Genomic DNA, 14,740 nt, shown 5'->3' with positions numbered 1-14,740 from the left:
CACACTTCTGTCAAATTCCTCAGGACATTCAACCTTCCCCAGAGTTATAGGGAGTGGGAGGAAGCAAACAAGACTGAATAGGACGGCCACGCTGCATCGCACTGACCTCTGAGGCAGTTTCCAAGTGGGGATAATGATGTTCCGTGATCAGGACAGGATTAAAGCAGTATATAGAAAGAGCAAAATGTATGAGTCTGTGATAAATACCAGGAGGGGAATGAGTCATGATGTTCTCTCAGAATCCATTGTGTTAACCCAGCAGGGGTCAGGTAGAGAGGTTTTCTGGTGAACAGCTGCTCCTGTTTACCTTCAGCTCCACTTTTCCAATCATTTTGAACATCTTGTAAAGAGGATTAAAATTCATGGACTGAATCTAAGGGATCAAACTGCTAATAACGTATGCATTAAATCCAGAGGTCATCATTTGCTCTAGATGGAGGACATCACTTGAACTTGGATGTAGAGCTGTTACAAGTCCTCCATGGTCTATAGTTTAATGAAGATCTTTAATTCATGAGCTGGACTGATTTTTAAAAGTCACATTTTCTCAATTAAAAGTGTTAAAGCATTAATTTAACTTAGCTCATGTTTTCATTTTATCTAGTAGTCTCTGAAAGATCTAATTTTTTTAAAAAAATACCTGTATTACCAAATCTAATAGGTTGGTCCTTACATCCAGTGGATGAGAAAAGACAAAGTCCACAAAATATGTCTGGGGACTTTATCTACTCTTGTTATTTTGTTACAACCAAATATGGTCAAAAATCCTCAGAGTTGGGGAGCATCTATTTATGATCTTCCCACCCCATCCTACAAAAAGCCACACCGTTACACTAGTCCTGGAAAGTACTTTAATATAGCAAACAATTGCCATTTGCAAGGATGCAGCCAATGATATAAGTATGTGCAAGATCCACAGGCTGTAAAGAAAACAGAATAAATAACTTAAGGTCTGAAGGTGTAGTGATAAGGAAGCCCCATAGAGGAGAAAGGAACAGATGGAAGGATTAATAAACTCTTTTCTTGCTGCACAAATGAGAATCCAACCTATGGTTGCTGGCTAACAATGTTGCCTGGAAGCCAGATAAGATGGTATGTATTAACCATATTGCCAGGCAACCTTACCGGTGGTAGAATGACCCCTGATTGGTAAATTGCATTTAGAATGGGAGAACAATAAGTGAACTACAAATATCAGATGGGGAGCCATAGCTTCAAGTTTCTCTGAGTATAGAGACCTGTGGAAGCAGTGACTATGGACTTTTTACAAGATCTATTGGCCCTGTGAGGCAGGTATCTTCTTCTATGCCAGGGCAGAAACTGAACTGCCCAGATGTGGATTTCATCTCCTTGCCCTTGAGCTGTCCCTGGGGGCATGATAGTCGTATGGGCTTTTTCCCTGAGATTTCACTTGGTTATACCCTGCTGGCAAGCTGTGCTTCCTATGTGGCACCTTCTGATAAGTTGATGCCAACTGTGGCCTAGTCTAGCCTTGTGAGCCTGTGTGTTTAATAGAGCCTTAGAGGATCCTTTGATGGGCATAGCAAAAAGGGAACCAAAGGTGTTGGCAAATCAGACAAGGCAGAAAAAAGGTATTCCAGGAACAGAAACACTTTCACAGGAAGGAAACAACTCTGGGAAATTAATCAGTGTTGCTGGGTGGAGAAGAATGGTAGAAAATTAAGTAGGGAGGTGGGCAGGGGCCAGATCAAAGCTTGAGAAGCTGTGCTGTCATCAGTGGGAAGCTACTGGTGTATTCCAGGAAAGGGAGTGGTATAATTTGCATTTTAGATTATTCTGGCTATAATATGAAGGATGGACAGAAGGGGATATGATCAGAGGCAGGGAGACTACAGAAGAAGCTATTGCAGTAGCCCACGTGACAGACGATGAGGACTTGAACTAGGGCTGTAGGAATAAGTTGGAAAAGAGGAAACTGATTTGACAGCTACTTTCATGAGACATAATTTAGTGACTGATTAAGTGGAAAATGAGGAAGAGAAGTCTAGGTGATTCTCAGGTGAGGCTTGGATGACATCTTTAGTAGCAATAATGAGCCCATTATCCTGAACTTTGGCAGACTTCTTTTACAATAAAATATTTAAAAAGATATTCAGCATTTCTATTTATCATTATACTCCTGGCATGTTATTTCAGAGAACTGTACAAATCCTGCTGCCTTGCCATTTCCTAATTAATAAGGGCTATTTTTAGTTCATTTCATTGTATAAATAATGTTTATTGAATGGGCGAACGCAGCTATGCCGATCAGAAAAATCTTTATTTTTCTTCTCCTGAAAGTCCTTCAAACCCACTCTAGCTAATCTCCCTTCTAATCTCTCCTCCCTGCCTCTAATAATATCTCTGACAGATCCCAATTTTAAGCAATACAGCAATCTCATTTCCAGGTGTTAACATAACAAGTCAGATCTATATAAGCACTCCAACTCCCTTGCAGTGTCAAGATTTTCTCCCTGCAGTAGTGGTAGGGGAGGTAACGTACTGCTTTCTGCCCCTTCCCACCTCCTGCCCACTGGCTCCACTGCCTCTGGCTGGTCCAGAATAAAGGAGGAGACTGAGATGAAAGATCTCACTTGGTTGGGACTGTTGTTCTCTGGCGTCTTTGTCTGGAAGAGAATTGGTACTACCTTGAAATTCTTGGGAGAACTAGCGCTGTGTCCACTGGAATATGCAAGGATGTGTCCCGGAAACTGTGGTGTTTGACTCTCTCTGGAAAGGCCTGAAGGTAAAGGGCTTCCAGGCAGATCAGACAAGGCAGGAAAAGGGTATTCGAGGAACAGAAATGCTTTCACAGAAAGGAAAAAACTATTTGGGGAATTACTCAGTGTTGCTTGGTGGAGAATCTGTCTGGGTAGTAGATGGGGCTTTTCTGTGAGTTCTGGGACTGCGTGGAAACCCTGGAGTTGGCCATGTTGCCCGCTCCAAGCAATTGCCTCTCCCTCTGTCTTTTTGGCAAGATCTCAGCAATTGCTCCCAAGGCACAATCTACTTTTCTCTGACAGGCAGTCCTCCCCTACAGTGTTCTCCCGCCCAGCTACTTGTACATTCTGGTCCCTGGGAAGCAAAGCCCATCTGTACCCTCCCCAACCTTGCATGTGCAGAGTCTTTCCTGTGGTCTTGCTGCTCACTCTCCCTCATAGTTGTCCCCACCCAGCCCTTTATCTTCAGGTCTTTCCAGGGAAAGTCAAACACCACAATTTCTGGGACATACTCCAGTGGACACAGTGCTAGTTCTCCCATGAATTTCAAGGTAGCTCCAATTCTCTTTCATTTATCTTATCAATTATTTTTTAAACTTCCATTTCTTATATAGGATGAAGAAAGCACCACAGAAGCAGTTCATGTCTCACTAAGGCTAGACACTGATGGATCTAACGTCTCTCTTTGGAATTTATTGGCATTTAACACCTATTATCATCAACTCTGGAGTCCTCAGCTAAACTCTAAGAGAACAGGCAAGGTACCATTAATCATCCAGTTACATGCATTAATTACATGTCAATGCAAGTAAGCCAAACACTTTTACACTGGACCAGAAGCCCAAGGGGTAGTTAATGGCACAATGGGACTTGCATGACCAGGCAGATGGAAATAAGGGTCCACCTCAGGGAGGGGAGCTCAGTGATTTTTTTGGTTTTGATTTTTGTATTTACCTGGCAACAAGGGTTATTATTTGCACGTTTATAGCTAGTGTGCTAAATGGCACTTTGACAGCCTGCCAGGAAGGTCAGTCAGAATTTCCCACTGATGAATGCTTCTAGGCTTGAGTTTTGTTTTCCTTTAGGACCAACAAATAACTAGCAAAAACAGCAACAAAAAGGAGCTATGCAGCTCACATAGAGTAAAGCAATTACCCTAATTTGGAATTTTATTTTTGCTTTTTGCTTTGGAAAATCATCAATTAATTTTTTACAGACAGCCAATATGTAGAACAACAACCTCTCTTCAAAAATGTTTAATTCAGCATCTGGGGTGTATATTCATTATTATGAAACTTTCTTGCAAGGTTTACTCAGTTTGGACACCAGTTAAAAAAACTAAACAAAGCTGTGGGTGTTGAAAGAACTGAGGTGGGGGCAGGGAGTTATGAATAGTTATTTTGCTTTTAGACAAGCAATTCATTCCACATTTGTTAAAGCTTGCTGGATTGAGTCCTGTAACAGCTTTTATGCAATAGATTTGTTCCTGTAAAGTTGTATATAAATCAATTTTTTATAAATTGATTCATACTTTGAATGCATTGAAGTCTTGCTATTTAAAGAAACCGTACTCTAAATCTTCTTGTAACATGAAGAATTCATCTTGTGAAATGGATACGAGACAGAGAGAACAGCTTTATTTAAAGACATGCCTATGTAATTGGTCATAGGAGACGATTTGAAAAAGTATATAGGTTTATGACTTATTTTTAAAGCAGCCTAGCACTGGGGTCACAGAAACTATAATGACTAACAATTTTTCCCCAAATCCTGTAAAGAAATCTTTACACTACAGTACATGTCCAGAGGGCTCTTGTTCTCATTTCTGCTTTTATTTGAGTATCTCACATTGGTGAATGGAAAGGAATCAATGAGATCACTGTTTTGTTCCCTCGCAGCAGGCAGGAAAATGCCCAGAAAGTTAAGAACATTACTGGAGATGCAGGACAAAATTAATCTCAGTATTCAGAACAGTTCTATGCCATGCCAACTGCCATTAGCCACATTTTACAGATGAGGAAACTGAGGCAGTGAAAGGTCAAGTAAATGCCCAAGGATGCTTCATTAATAGCTATGAGTCAAGGTTTGGACATCAGCAGTCTGACACTCAAGCTCAGATTCTTTAATAACCATGCCACATACCTCAGAGACATATGTGTATTGATGGATGGATGGATGGGTGGGGGGGCTGGGTGGACGGACAGATGGACAGATGGACAGACAGATGGACGGATGGATGGACGGATGGATGGATAAATGGGTGGATAGGTGGATGAATGAATGGGTGGGCGGGTGGATAGATAATTTGAGATAATTATATAAAATTTTTATGTACTAATAAATGATATAAAATTATATAAATAATCTATAACTAACATTTTTAGTGTTAAATGAAATAGTCCTTGTCAAAATGGATCTTGGATATAGCTCATTGGTTTTCACTGTTCAAGAGGCCAAACATTTGTCACATTTATAAGATATAAAAGTTTACAAGGGATATCAATGTTGATCCTGAAGCCTAGATCCCGTCATAGCCTTGCTTTGTAGCATACAAGAGTTTCTTTCATCGGGAAATTCTGTATCAAATTTCAGCATTTTAGCTTCTCACAAAATTGAGTATTTGGCAGTAGTAGCTCCCATTTTTATAGGAGACCATCAGTTTGGGAATAGCTATGCTCTTCAGTTTACCATCTTTGCTGTAACGCCTCTTAGTTTTCCCCATGGCCTTCCTCATGCATTCACTTACCTCTTGGCATCTCTGGGTAAGAGAGTTTTTGAATCTTGAACCAAAAATGCAAATAAACAAGCCTCATTGTTAGAGATCTCAAAGTAAATTTGTGTACATCAGATGACTATTGTGTGCAAAAATATACATAGTTCTTCTAATCAGAAAGAACTTTCAAAAAATTATAAAAACATGAACCACATGCACATAGTTTTAACATAATTATCTATTTAATTAATATTGAAAATTTCCACTGCAAGGCAGCATTTGATATCTTAGTCCTACCAGATTTGTTTTAAGCATTCATGGCTCTGCAGATGAATGAAGGGGTGAAGAAGTTATAGAAGAAAGATAAGGTCTTCTAGAAGCCCTTGCACACAGGAAGAAAACTGGAGAGTTTACATCATTTTTGTGTATATTCCAAGTATGAGCAAAAATGAGGCAGCAAAAAGGATCTCTATACACACATAGACCAGAAACTAACAAAAAGAAAGCATGACATAAAAAATACTTCTTTCCATACATTCCTTAATTCACAACTAGATGGAAATTATCACTTGAAAGTTATAGTTCTAATAGACATGTATTTTAAAATCCTATCATTTGATAGAAATATTAGCTGGCTTAATCCTTTCATCTTATTTTATTTGTACTCTATTCTATCTGAAATTAGGTTCTGATTGTCTCAGTAGGAGACTCGGGCAATATTTGTAGGAATTATAGTACTTTAAAGGAAGTCTATGAAAATAATTGTGTGCTGTTATATTTCTTTTCACAACTCTCCAAACACCATTAATGAGGAATCAAAAGTGCCCTGCAATCAGAACAGGAATATAAATACCCACTCACCCTCCCGCGTAGCCAGCACAAACAATGGGTGAAAGTTTCCTGACTAAACAAATATGTTCCCTACTTCCTGTTCCGTTGGGAGGAAGATGCCAAACGAACGAGGCAGCCCTGAATTTCGTTCACTGTAACGGCCTCTTTCAATGTGGAGCTAGTTGTATTTTAAAGAATATTTTGTAATCAGCCTTGACAACTGCCTTCCAGAAGAGAATAACTGAACCATTTTAAAACCCAAACATTTGGAAGCCAGTTGAAACAACATACCACTTGTGAAGAGGTTTCTCATGCTTGGATATCTACCACCAAGTTAACAGGAAGGAAAAACAACTTAGTTGAGGATGAAATATTTTATAAACTCCTTCCCAAAAACCAGGACTTGTTTTTTTGTGAACATGGACAGAATCATGTGTTTAAAATGCCCTTCAAACAGTTTATGAAATGCTTGATAATTTCTTCTTCTACACCCAAGATGAATGCTTTTATCTGTGATATTGCTTTCTGTGAATGCCTTGGCTGAGTTGGTATTCAGTATTTATTAAATTTAACTTTGCATTTGCCCATGCTGTTCACCGAACCTGTTATTTCCTCCCTTCTTTTTTTGTGCTTAGCTACATATTACCAAGTCTAGAAGCATCCGTGTATTATATCAGCCATGAATGATCCAGTCTCTGACCTATGTATGTATACTTACACTAACACTTCTATATCTAAAACATTTATTCATGTCTTGCCACTTTTTGTATTTCAACTGTAAATGTATATGTGTCTTCCTTGCCAAGCCTTATTTCAGTTTTTGAGTGGAAGAGACTATATATTATGCTGATTGGTATTCTCCACAACATCAAGTATCATATTCCTAAGCTTTAAGTGAAATAGAGAATGATCACATTTTAAGTTAGTAAAGGACACACATAGAATTCCTTACAGCATCATTATGAAGCTCCATTATCATGAAATGAGCTAAAAAACTGAAAATCTAAACCCTTAATATTTCAGGCTTTTCTTTTTCTGAAGTTATTTTGTTTATGGGGCAAAAATAAACATATTGGTCTATAGGTAAACAAATCTAAATGTATGCTTACTAGCTAGAAATTCACAAACTGGACAAAATATGAGCAGTCATGTTAGTAAGAATTTCTTGCATTGAGGTATTATCTTTTACATGAGCATCTTAAAATATGTATTTTCCCCACACACTATATTGTAGAAGTCTCTTCCTATGCCTATAAAATTTGGAACAATTTATAAAATTGGCAGTTTATATATAAACACACTGATGAAGAGTTTGTGATGCTCAAGTTTTAACTCCTCATCCAGAGCTTTCTCCACAAGACCATCTTTTTTTATTCCTTATTTGATACCTCAGGTCCTATAAACCCGGGAAAGAACAAAAGACAGCATCATTTGAGAATCTGAAGGATGGATAACCATCTGGCTGCTGGATTAAGAGTTGAGAAAGGGAGAGCTGGTCAATAAGTCAATGAAAGGCTGTTGTCGCTGTGCCTGGCAGTGGATATGAGATTAGTGGTATAGTCACTACAAAGCTGGCAGTCAGAAAGAAGAGGTGGTTGCAGAGCAAGGAGGGCAAAGACAGCTGGAACTTGCTGGGACTTCTGTATGCTTTCTCAGCACATTTACCCACTAGGACCTTAACAGAGCAATGGCTGCCTGCATAGGGCTGCCTTCCAAACCCTGCCATATTTCTTTTTAGGACAAAACTGGCCATACAGGAAATGGGATTCTGGAAACTATAGTTCTAACTTAGCCCTTTTCCTCCTTAAATCAATCTTTCACTTGGGTTTCCAGCAGGTCACTGCCTCATCTCTCCCTTACTGTCTCTCTGAATGCTGCTTCTTAAACAAAAATAGATAGGGACATGAGTGTGAATATAAATATGGATATGTATCTAGATATATGGATATGAAGATTAATTCTATTTGGACTTGGATTTGCTTAGATATATTTAGATAGATTACAAAATGATTCAAACGAATTAGGTTACTCAGCAAATGTTAGATTCTTTTAGTAAATGTTAGTAGACTCTGTAAATAGTTAAGTGGCAATTTTATATATATCCCTTGTCTCACAAACTTACTAATAGATGCTATCTTACAATAAAACCAAATTTCAGACCGAGTTCCATCAAACTTATGATCATTTGTTAACAAAATGGCTCCTAAGTGGTTATGCAACAGTTACACAGCTTGGAGGAAATCCAATTTCTGCCTAGATACATTGATTTTACCACCTTGTATGAGAGGCTCACTGAAGTGAATGCACTGATGTTCTGACAGCATATCAAGTCAGGCTTAGAGTAGAATCCTTCATCTGATTTCTCCAGGAAGTAGAGAAACAGGACCAATGAGACTGTAGACTTTGGTTATTCCACCAATGACATTAAACTGCTGGGCTTGTTGAACTTTTGTATTTCACTTATTCAAGGTGGTGAGGCTTCTATAATATATTTTAACCATACATCTATCTTGAAAATTGTCATTTTACCAATTATGATTAACAAACACTGTGGGATATATTTCAATAAATATATGTCACATGTTAAGTAACCATTTTGAAAATGTTGATTCCTGGTTAAACGGACTTCAAATGCTAATAACCACACCTAAAGTGGTTAGAGTTCATTTACACACTCACACACATACACACACACCTGTTTATATAAAACTACTATAAAGTAAATCAACACATAAGCAATAGAATTATAAATAATTAATAAACAATCTAAGTATAGCTATGTATAGCTGTATAACCCACCAGCTGAGCTACTCTATGTTTGGAAAGGCAAAAATAACAATTATGTTTGGAATATAATTTACCATAACTATAACATAGTCCATTTTCAAAAACCTTTTGCTGTTATTTAAGCAACATCCTTTACACAGAGGACATAAGATAATGCTTATGTATGCGTATGGCTAGTTTAGCAATTCGTCCCAGTTTGCCTCAATGGATGGACCCTACAGTCTTCTTAAATCGAGTTCTAATCATAGGATATCTGCTTGACAGCCTCTAGTGGCTCATTGTCCATCTCTCTTTATCTTTTACCACACCTTGTTAAGCTGTCAATTCTCTGGGAATCACCTGGAAATAGATGTGCTATGTTTTACCAACCTCAGATTTAACGAAATTGGAAAATCCATCCTGCCTCTTTAATCATGGAAGATGAAGGAGGATATACATGTGGCCTAGACAATGGTCTTTTGTGTGGCTGTGGTCTCCTTACGCTGCACTGAGTGTATGTATCTGGCTTCCTTTCTCAGGATCTTCTTTGTCCAAGATCTTCTCTCCTCACATGTTTTTTGGTATCCTTCATACCCGAGGACTCCCTCGAAGGAAACCTTGACCAGATATAGTACACCAATAGACTTATTTCTGAGAGTTAAAAAAAAATTCTACAAATCAGGTACTAAAAGGAATGTAAGAGAATTCCAAATATGGGAGGAAGAGCAGGTCGAGCAAGAAGTGGCATCCACATAGTAGTTACACTCTATGACACAAAGCTATTGATAATACCATGAGATTTTCTGAGAAAATACTATTTATTTTTTCATATGTTTATGTTCTGCATCCCCAACAAGGTCATAAACACTTAAAAAGCATGAATTTATTCTATCCTCCCACCATCAGTTTCTAGTATTATGCCAAAACTACCAAAATGACTTGTACCTATTAAAATCTCAACATTTTAGATATTTTAAGAAGATATCTTATTCAATTTCTCCTTTAGATAAATTTTAGAGACTTTAGATGTTTCATGGGTTCAATTACAGAAAAGGAAGAGAAAATGAAAATGGCTGGTAAATGTAAAAGTCATTACTTATTAATGACATTAGAGAAGAGGACTATTTATTCCCTGTGGCCAGATGCAAAAATAAAATAAATAAAATAGTTAAAACCCATTAGATGCATAGTATGGGGACATTTATGGCAATTAAACTGTTGTGCTAGTTACAGCCTAGCAGTACTCAAGTAATCACATCTGAAACAAACACAGCATGTAAATTTATCTAGTTAGCACTGAATATATTAATTAATGTGATTTCATTAAAGCTTATTTTTGTGAAGGATACATTCTGATTCAATGAAATTTAGTTCATATTAACTTTCCATTCTTATCCATTTTTATTAGATGTCTTGATAATTGCAAACGTTTATTGAACATATGAGTCATCCTTTCTTCCAAGCTCCCATTTCTTCAGGCAAATAATAATTTTCAATATTCAAGTCTTCAACTTCCATCTGATTATTTGTATATTACAGATAATAAATTATTGAAATTCCTGGCTTGGTAGCTGTGTAACAAGGGCACTGTGGTCTCTGTAATGTAGATTAAATTGAACAGGCATTCCCTCTTTTTGCATTAATGTCTGGATTTCTACATGTATGATGGATTTACTAGAAGGTTCACAATGTGAGGACCAATTATTAAACAAGTTACCCTAATTATTAAGCATACTCAAATCACAGAGATATTTTATCAAACAGGCTTATTATAGAATCATAACCACAGTACATTTTGACAGGATGAATCTTGAAGAAAATAATTTTTGATTTTACAGTATAAATGATTCTATAGTTTATAAAAGTCAGGGCTCTTTAAGCAGATGCAGATGCTCTATGCTGGCACCATGAGGATGAATATTTCTCATTTATAGCTGTATAGTCAAGAAGGACTGAGGGCCTGTAAACTATCTTAAATTATTTTTTCCACAACCTCTGTGGTGTACCACTGGATCACCTTCATTAAGCATCAGTTAAGTAATATAAAGATCAGTAAAGGGATTTTCTGACCTGTCAGACCACTTTACCACTTGAGGGTTACTATTCATGAATACTTGAAAACAGGGTGCAGAGTCAGTTCTAAATTTTGAGGCTGGCCTGGCATCCACTGGCTGTGAAAGCTGAGATAAGCCACTCAACCTCCCTGAGCTTCTGTGTCTTCTTTTGCCCAGCCTAACCCTTAATATTGCTTTGGGACCAAATGAGTTAGTGACTGTGAGAGTTCTATGACCTGTCAAACAAATGTATACCAGTTGTATTAATGTTCTATTGCTGTGGTAACAAATTACTGCAAATTAGTAGCTTAAACAATACACATTTATTTTCTTACAGTTCTGAAGGTCAAAAGTCTGACACAAGTCAATGTGGGCTATAAACAATGCAAGGATGGTGTTTCTTTCTGGAGACTTAGGGAGGAATTGGGTTTCTTGCCTTTTCCACATTCTAGAGGCTGCTAGCATTCCTTAGCTCACAGCCGTTTCTTCCATCTTCGAAGTCAGCAACATTGAGTTTTTCTCTGACCCTTCTTCAGTCATCACAAATCTTTCTCTGACACCTAGGCAAAGTGTTCTGCTTTTAAAGCCTCATATAATTAGTTTGGGCCCAGCATGAAACTCCAGGATAATCTCCCCATTTCAAATTCCTTAACTTTGATAATATCTGCAGAGTCCCTTTTGGCATGTAAGGTGACATATTCAGAGCTCCTGGGATTAGAAGCTGAATATCTTTTGGGGGCTCATTATTCACCTTACCATACTTCATATTGTTCTTATTAAATCAAGTCTGAAATGATTAAACTTTCCCCAATAATTTCTCTCTTCTCCACCGAGATTCTTTCTTATAAGTACTTACGTATATGGATTGATCCATATAATCATCTATTTGTTCACAGATTGTATATTAGTCGATTTTCACACTGCTATAAAAATACTACCTGAGAATTGGTAATTTATAAAGCAATGAGATTTATTTGACTCACAGTTTTGCATGGCTTGGGAAGCCTCCGGAAACTTACCATCATGGCAGAAGGTGAAGGGAAAGCAAAGCACGTCTTACATGGTGGCAGGAGAGAGAGAGTGAAGGGGGAACTGCCACACACTTTTAAACCATCAGATCTCATGAGAACTCACTCACTATTGCAAGAACAGCATGGGGAAAACTGCCACCATGATCCAATCACCTCCTACCAGATCCTTCCCTCAATGTGTGGGAATTACAATTCGAGATGAGATTTGGGTGGGGACATAGAGTCAAACCATATCAGGTTGCTTTATAATCGCATCATTAAATCTAAATCTGCCTCACACATTCATTTCTTCTCTCCCAATTAGTAATCAAGGTCTTCTAGTACACAAAGTATACTCTATAGATACTCAAAAAGTGCCAATAATTAAATATAGATTAATGAATGATATGGGAGGTTTTGAGAGACTGAAGGTCTGATAATTCACATACATGTGTTTTACATAGGTCAGGAGCATATGAGCAGCATTGCAAGTGGGTAAGTGGGTGGTCTTTCCCACCAGACTGCCCGGGTTCAAGTCAAAGTTTTTTCTTCTAGTTAGTTGCATGATCATGGTCTACTTATGCCTCCATTTTCTTAGCTACGAAATAGTGTTAATAATAGTCAACAACTTAGGGGTTTTATGAGGATATAAGAAATACAAGTAAAACTCTCACAGTCTTGATAAGAGTGGCTAGCACATAGTAGGCACTTGGTAAGTATTGCTGGACAGTGGGCCCATAAATCCAGTCATATGTATTCTTGAGGCTTCATCTTACACTTATCTTTTCCACAGCTTTTTAATAATAGCCATTTATGAAAAAAGACATGAGGATTTTCTCTTTGGATTAGAAAAATATTGACCTTTTTTTGCAATTTAAAATTATACACAGATTTGCAATTTCTACTTGTGAATTATTTGGCCCTGTTCCTACTCCTTTTTACTACTACTGTCTGACTTTGGGGCAATGCTTTGCTATTATCAGCTGTGGGGGTCCTTCCCGCAGACCCTGACCCAATGACGGATGAATAATGTACTCTGACATAGATATTATGCTTGTCAGTCCAGCTGAGAGTTGGGGCCGGCCGCTTACAGACTCCCAGGAGAGTGCTGTAAAAAGTTGCAACTGCGACCCTGACTCACTGGCCTTCCCAGCATTTATTCAGCACACATTAAATGATAAAAGTCTCAAGTAAACATCACTAGAAGGTAATTACCGCTGCTGACCCCCCAAGTAGAGAGCAATCACGCACCCACAGATGGTTTAAAGGTTAGTCTTAGGACCACATGAGTAAACAAGCTATTTAGATAGACTCCTCTACATTCCTGTTAATTACCCTTGCTATAGCTCAAAGAGGATTAGGCTGCCTTCAGCCATAACTCTATTCTGAGGCTTTTGCAAAAACCTTCTGGCCTTCCAATAAGGCTTATTTTACAATTTTTCCCACCATCGTGACTGAACCCCTACAATCAGCTGTAATCCAGAGTGGGCAGAAGGAAGGTAATAGGAAGAGAAACCCAAATCAGTCTTTTTGGGTTTCTACTGAATCAATTTGTTTGAAGCTTAAAACTGTTGGCCATCAGAAAGTCTTGCAATTATCTATGAATTTAATATTTTTGTATTCTTCTTGTCCTTAAAGTATAAGAGAGAATCCAAATTTGAGATTCCTATATTTTTTCCTATTCAATGACATAAAACCTAGACATTCACAACATCATGTTCCTGAGAGATTCTGAAACTCTTAGTTGTATGAGTCTGAAAGAAACCACTCTGTGTCTATCCATACAACACAATAAAACCTCCAGACCCTGGAGACTTTAAGCAGAAGTCATCCTCTTGAAAGGGAAGCTGTTATAATGCTTTTTCAAATCCATTTATGTGTAAGGGCTCTACAGACAAGCACACTATAGTTCTTGAGAAGTCCATAATTATTTCAGTAATTTCAGTCCATTCCGAGCAGGCTGCGTATTATCTTCCTTTTTGTGGGTGTGCTTTGGAAAGCTGAAGCTCTCTCTAGTAATGTCTGCTCTTCTGTTCTATTAACACCTCCCAATGCAGAAACATCTCAGGCCCTGCCAGGTTCTTCATTATAAATTCTAGTTTTCAACAGTTTATAAATCATCTATAAATATTCACTTGCGGTACGAAGAGACTTGACAGGATTTTCACAGTGATCATTTGAGGAATTATGGAACAAGAAATTATGTCTTACAGTTGACATGTTAGAAGAGAGAAGAAAAGAAGGGGATCATGTGGATAGAGCAAAATGAACTATTTGGAAATTCAGAAGTTTTAAACAATATTTTCACAGTATAAATTAATTGCTCATGATCTTATCAGAATCAAAGCAAATTCAAAAATACTTTTGGTGAGATACCTACAAAAATAAATACTTGAGAAGGTATAAATTTCCTATGTGTGTTATTTAATCCAATCTCTTTCATGTGGGGAGGGCACACTGTTTATGCTGATGTTAGAAGACCATTTGTAAGTCAAAACAGGGGAATTCTATTGTTGCAAACTGGCTGTCACCCAGTTTCTCCAACATATTTTGGCAAGACTTGTGATGGCATACACACAAAGAAGCCAAAACATGCACTGGAAGTAGCAAAAATAAGTAAGTAAAACACTGAACTTGCAAGAACAG

The 14,740-nt window shown here is 37.8% G+C and overlaps 2 long non-coding RNA genes across 2 annotated transcripts in view; one reads left to right on the top strand and one right to left on the bottom strand.

Annotated features, from left to right (window-relative positions):
* Positions 1-3,472, top strand: part of LOC129524144 (uncharacterized) — a 285,903-nt gene extending 282,431 nt beyond the window's left edge. The window contains exon 8 of the long non-coding RNA XR_008667836.2: positions 3,335-3,472. This is a non-coding gene — a long non-coding RNA (uncharacterized lncRNA). The remainder of the gene's footprint in view (positions 1-3,334) is intronic.
* LOC109027979 (uncharacterized) overlaps positions 1-14,740 on the bottom strand; it is a 168,125-nt gene that overhangs the window by 63,249 nt on the left and 90,136 nt on the right. The gene's annotated exons all lie outside the window — the stretch shown is intronic.

Source organism: Gorilla gorilla, chromosome 7, assembly GCF_029281585.2.
Source record: "Gorilla gorilla gorilla isolate KB3781 chromosome 7, NHGRI_mGorGor1-v2.1_pri, whole genome shotgun sequence".
In the NCBI taxonomy this organism is placed as follows: domain Eukaryota; kingdom Metazoa; phylum Chordata; class Mammalia; order Primates; family Hominidae; genus Gorilla; species Gorilla gorilla.
Note: the sequence above shows the minus strand (reverse complement) of the source record. Positions and strands in the feature narration are given on the sequence as shown.